We start from the raw sequence: 5,582 nt of genomic DNA, 5'->3' as shown, positions 1-5,582 counted from the left end.
TGGCAATACGGTTGCTGTACATGTCCAGGCGATTCTAAATTTAGAATCGTAGAGCTTAGAATTACTTTCTACTTCACTGAGGACCTTAATTCTGTGTGTGTGTGTGTGTGTGTGTGTGTGTGTGTGTGTGTGTGTGTGTGTGTGTGTGTGTGTGTGTGTGTGTGTGTGTGTGTGTGTGTGTGTGTGTGTGTGTGTGTGTGTGTGTGTGTGTGTGTGTGTGTGTGTGTTAGTTATAGTGATTTACAATTGTAGTAAGTTACACTTGGAGAAGGTTTGCAAGGGAAAGGCCCCGCAAGAGCGTTTTTGACAACTTTTATAATGGAGCACAGATACAGATGTTTCCGCCCTCTGATGACCGAGGTGAAACAGGGATTCTCATCCGCTCGCTGCCCTGACCATTACAAATGGCCGGTTACCTACCGTCTGTTTTTGTCTTTTTTCCACACATCAAGTGACCATTCTTGATTTAAAGACCTCGTTGGAAGCACTGTAGACAATGAACCGTTAGGGTTTACCGCAACCATTTCAGTGCTCTGGTCAGTTATATTGGGCGGCGTGGATTCAGTGCAGGTCGTCAGGTTAAACGGTAAGGGAAGCAGGATTATGTCATGTTATATCTTTTTTTCTGTGAGGCGTCTTTGGAGATGAGGGGAGCGATGGTAGCGTTGGAGTTTAAAAAAAATAAAATAAATAAAAATCATTTTCATTATTAAATCCCCATGACTTAAAGGCTACAACATCCTGATCATCTGTTCATTGATCTGTGGATCCTTGTGATTGTTCCTCATTTGTTTTGGTTATTTTGGAGCTATTCTACCTAACGCCCAGCCTCTCGTGATCTCCTTTTGCCAGCTTAATCGGCAACCCACTTCATATATAACTTTTTTTTTTTTTCTCTTTTGCATCTGCCCCACATTTTTCAAGTACGTTTTTGATACTTGTGACTCCTCTTGCCCTTTATGTTGTTTTGTGTACATGCAGAAAATGAAAGCTCTATTCACAACTGCACTAAGACATACCATTGCTCTTCGTCATGTCAGTTCTTCGCACAGGAGACTTTGCCGAATTAGCATTTGCACGATCTAGTGGCGATCCTTTGGCTGCGACTGCACAGTGCGACGGCCACACAGTCCAGTTATTGTTGAACAGTATTTTCTATTAAAGCTCATTTAACTTTTAACAGTAGTTCCAAAATTAGGAGATAGAGGATTTTTTCCAAAAAATTAGTGAAACAAAACTGTAAAAAAAGAATTGTAAATACCTAAATGCGAGGTATTTTGTTTACCAAAATTCGACATTATGATGTTTTTATTTTGGCCAGAGTCATACCAAAACCATTTAGCCATTGGCGAGGATGTCATCGGCAGACGAGAAATCCATTTTAAATGGTATCCCTCATTCTCCTTCTACCTGTTTGCTCAACGTATTTATTTATTTATAAGAAAGTTGATGCATCATGAAGACTTTTGCACAATGTTCTAAAATAATATTTATCAAAAGTTCATAGGTTTACTAGTTGAAGCTTTGTAAATCAGGGAGCACTGAGTTCCCCCTGCAGGCGGCGCTGCGGGAGGCTCACCCTCCTCCGGGTCCGGCCAACACCAGGGGAAGCACTTCCTTAAATATCATTTCAAATGACGACAGCGTCTTTAAACATTTATTGTACTTGGGGTTGTATGGGGGGGAAATCTGAAGCATCGGCCTTTTTTAATACAAGTACTGTTTGTAAAAAAATAATAATAAAATAAAATAAAAAAAACCCAGTGTGATCGTTTTTGGTGCCAAGAGCATCAAGGCTCATAGGGAATAATTACTATAGTTTGTTTCACTTGGGCCTAAAGATCGCTGAGAAATCCTACTAGTGTTCAGTGTACAGTCGCCTACCTCTCCTGTCCTCTCAGATAAACTTTTAAAAGGGTTTGCTCTAATGATGTGGCACTTCCTGTGTGGGATGGGGTTCTTCGTAGACATACATGTACAAATCACACATTTATATTATGTTATCATTATTCTTACAACCTCATCCCATGATAATCACTCCCCATCCACCACATCGCCCTCTCCACCTTCCCGCTCTCCCAACCCCTCGTGCAGGTATCAGTGGCGTCTCCTCTTGAGTGAGCCTGTTGCAAGCCAATTTCGAGGTGACCATGTGGGAGTAATCACTTGTCGGCCACCTTATTAAGAGCTACTCCGTCTCTGGCAGACTAAATTAAGTTGCTCATTTAAGGGCAACTCCAGTTTTGTTTTATTTATTTATTTATTTTTTGTGGAAATTCACTTTTTTGTCTTTCTTACCCAAATCAGGATGAGAAGGTCAAGACAAGTTCCATCCTTGTGTGTCCTATATTGAGATTATAACCGGGCTGCATGCTAACTGTGTTAGCTCAATGCATAGCTGCAGAGGGGATCAGCTAGCCTAGCTTCTGTGAAATTCAGGAAACACACCTTCCAGCATCTCAAAGGCTGAGTTACTGAAGCAAACACACACACACTGCGTCGTTATGAGAAGAGAAAATAGATTAAAAAAAAAACAAAAACAGAAAAATCAAACGATACTGAGCCATGAACCATGCATAGACATTCATCCATCCGGGTGCAGTGATCGTTAACTGTCAAGCACTGCTTCAAGCGAGCTGGGGGTTGCTAGGTACGAACCGCAAATGCTTCGCGCCAGAACATTACCGGCGACAAAAGTCAACCGGCTGAACTGGCAACCCTACAGCACCAACGCATGAGTTTCACAAGTGGTGACTCGACGGTTATGTGTAAAAAAATATATATATATATCGATATATTTCAAAACGTAGGTATTAAACAGGTAAGTTGTCTTTCTTATTTTTACTCGCATAGAATAAAGATGTTTCGCTAAAATTAACTCAGTTTTGTTTTTTTTTTCCTTCATTATTTCGGACAATTGGACACGCGGGTATGAAATTGGTATCGACCTCCTCGTCCGAACGGGGGGAAAAAAAACAACAACTGGAGTATCCCTTTAAGATGTTGCTCATGGTTGGTTGGCCACGTTTCTGGTCTGTTACCTTGTGTGGTCTTGCCGGGCGCCTCACGGCCGCTGCTCCTCCGCTTTGCTCTGAAAACCCCTCTTGTGTTGTCGTGTATTCTCTTGGAGAGAGAAAAAAGCAAACTAAAAAAAACACTGTATATCCACAACCCAGCCGCTCCACAACGTGATTGTTACACAGTTAAATCTCCAGAACGTTGCCTTGGCTTTGTAAAACCTTGGATTTTTTTTCCACTTAAAAAAAAAAAAAAAAAAAAAGTATTTTAATTTTTTTAACTCGTCTTGTAAGGAGTAAACGAGCTTGATTGTCAAAGATGGGTCTTAAAAAGGTGGCCATTTGTCATTTAACACAAAGAAATCAAACCCTTTCAGTTATTTTGAAGGGGGCACTATCTGAAGAATATGCTTTTGTCCATCGGAGTGTTTTACCTTTTTAATTGTTATTTCTTTTTTTTTTTTTTTTTTTATACATAATTTTTATGTGTTTACAGACGAATGTTTGTAAGAAATAAATCATACCTTATAATCTAAAAACCATGCTGGAAAACGCACCATTTTATTGCATTTTATTTAAGCAAGTTTTAAAACCCTTTGTTTCCATTTTCAATCTGTGGTTTGATAGAGTACTTTTATTTGCGAGAGCATTTTCATATTAATTTTTCTAACATTACTTTCTCTTCATGTTAACAGTGTCAGTACCAATAAAGAAACAGTTAAATAGTTAAAAATACATGTATATTGAATTGAGCACGATGTGCTTCAATTCTGGACCAGACATTGTGTATATTGGTGGTAGCAACAAAGTGTTATAGTCTTTGTTCTGAAAACTATTTAATAAGATCATGCAAATGAATTCAGTCTGTTGTCTTAATTGTGTGTGTGTGTGTTATTTACATTTTCATTACATCAAAGTTAGATTTTTTTTTTTTTTATTACCGTTCAGAGTTGGCAACTTTTAAAATGAATAGGCATTAATACATCAGCCATTTATTTTTATTTTTATTTATATATATATATATATATATATATATATATATATATATATATATATATATACACACACACACACACACACACAGTGGGGCAAAAAAGTATTTAGTCAGCCACCAATTGTGCAAGTTCTCCCACTTAAAAAAATGAGAGAGGCCTGTAATTTTCATCATAGGTACACTTCGACTATGAGAGACAGAATGGGAGGAAAGAATCCAGGAAGTCACATTGTAGGATTTTTAATGAATTAATTGGTAAATTCCTCTGTAAAATAAATATTTGGTCACCTACAAACAAGCAAGATTTCTGGCTTTCACAGACCTGGAACTTTTTCTTTAAGAGGCTCCTCTGTCCTCCACTCCTTACCTGTATTAATGGCACCTGTTTGAACTCGTTTTCAGTATAAAAGACACCTGTCCACAACCTCAAACAGTCACACTCCAAACTTCACTATGGCCAAGACCAAAGAGCTGTCAAAGGACACCAGAAACGAAATTGTAGACCTGCACCAGGCTGGGAAGACCGACTCTGCAATAGGTAAGCAGCTTGTTGTGAAGAAATCAACTGTGGGGGCAATTATTAGAAAATGGAAGACATACCAGACCACTGATAATCTCCCTCGATCTGGGGCTCCACGCAAGATCTCACCCCGTGGGGTCAAAATGATCACAAGAACGGTGAACAAACATCCCAGAACCACACGGGGAGACCTAGTGAATGACCTGTAGAGAGCTGGGACCAAAGTAACAAAGGCTACCATCAGTAACACACCACGCCGCCAGGGACTCAAATCCTGCAGTGCCAGACGTGTCCCCCTGCTTAAGCCAGTACATGTCCAGGCCCGTCTGAAGTTTGCTAGAGAGCATTTGGATGATCCAGAAGAGGATTGGGAGAATGTCATATGGTCAGATGAAACCAAAATAGAACTTTTTGGTAAAAACCCAACTTGTCGTGTTTGGAGGAGAAAGAAAGCTGAGTTGCATCCAAAGAACACCATACCTACTGTGAAGCATGGGGGTGGAAACATCATGTTTTGGGGCTGTTTTTCTACAAAGGGACCAGGACGACTGATCTGTGTAAAGGAAAGAATGAATGGAGCCATCTATCGTGAGATTTTGAGTGAAAACCTCCTTCCATCAGCAAGGGCATTGAAGATGAAACGTGGCTGGGTCTTTCAGCATGACAATGATCCCAAACACACCGCCCGGGCAACGAAGGAGTGGCTTCGTAAGAAGCATTTCAAGGTCCTGGAGTGGCCTAGCCAGTCTCCAGATCTCAACCCCATAGAAAATCTTTGGAGGGAGTTGAAAGTCTGTGTTGCCCAGCGACAGCCCCAAAACAACACTGCTCTAGAGGAGATCTGCATGGAGGAACGGGACAAAATACCAGCAACAGTGTGTGAAAACCTTGTGAAGACTTACAGAAAACGTTTGACCTCTGTCATTGCAAACAAAGGGTATATAACAAAGTATTGAGATGAACTTTTGTTATTGACCAAATACTTATTTTCCACCATAATTTGCAAATAAATTCTTTAAAAATCAGACAATGTGATTTTCTGGATTTTTTT

The sequence above is a fragment of the Zeus faber genome, assembly GCF_960531495.2.
Source record: "Zeus faber genome assembly, chromosome: 7".
Lineage (NCBI taxonomy): Eukaryota > Metazoa > Chordata > Actinopteri > Zeiformes > Zeidae > Zeus > Zeus faber.
Note: the sequence above shows the minus strand (reverse complement) of the source record.